This window comes from Etheostoma spectabile, chromosome 1 (genome assembly GCF_008692095.1).
Source record: "Etheostoma spectabile isolate EspeVRDwgs_2016 chromosome 1, UIUC_Espe_1.0, whole genome shotgun sequence".
Taxonomy (NCBI): Eukaryota; Metazoa; Chordata; class Actinopteri; order Perciformes; family Percidae; genus Etheostoma; species Etheostoma spectabile.
In genome coordinates this window covers 31,157,711-31,158,623 of record NC_045733.1, presented here as the reverse complement: position 1 = coordinate 31,158,623, position 913 = coordinate 31,157,711, and positions in this window count along the sequence as shown.

The following is a 913-nucleotide window of genomic DNA, read 5'->3' as shown; positions in this document are numbered from 1 at the left end:
TCAACAGGGACGTCCAGTTTGGATCATGTTCTCCCCAGTGTGATGTAACATCAGTTCTCTGTTCTGCTGATGGATACTGAGAAGAATCGATGTAATCAAGGTTAAAGCCACCTTTTCAAAATTCTGTGATTTGAAGTAGTACAGTGCTCGTTCATTATGTGCATGTCTGGACCGGGCTTGGCCTGTGCGTGGTATTGCTGCTTGTAGCATTCTACAAAACCAGATAGTACCCCAAAAGTACTTACGAGAAGGACCCCAACCCACTTAATATGCAATTCCACTGTATAGCCTACTACTGACTTAAAGTTTACTTCTACATCAGAGGAAGACATTGTACTACTACATTTACCTGACCTAGAGTTATCAGACATTTGCCTCACTTCTAATTTCCACCGGGTACGGAACGGCTGCGGATCTGCTCCGGACCGCGGTCGGAGTAATTTGGTTTCCATTAACGTCAATGTGTGTATTTTCACGGACTGCGGAGCGACTCCGTCCCAGCTCCAGCAATCCGCACCCTCCGGAGCAGATACGCAGAGCTTCTATTTTTTGCCGGACGCCGGAGAGCTCCGCAGCTATTCTGCACACGGCAGAAAGTGCGGGACAGGAAGTCGAACACAGAAAAACATTTGGTTAATTTAAAAATAAAATACACCATGCTCACGGCGGTTCACATTTCCCTGCACCACACCTTGAAAACACCGCACAGAGTTGTTTCCCCTCTACTCCTCTGGATGGAAACAAACTGTTGTTGGTTTTGTAGTTCTATTCTGCGTGAATTCCCGAGATCTCGAGGGTCCTCGAGACTTTAGCCGACCTGGTGGGTGTTGACGGCCGGTGGAGCACGAAGCCGACACACAGCGGAGCGGATCCGCAGACATTCATGCAACCGGTGGAAATCAGGCGTCATGGA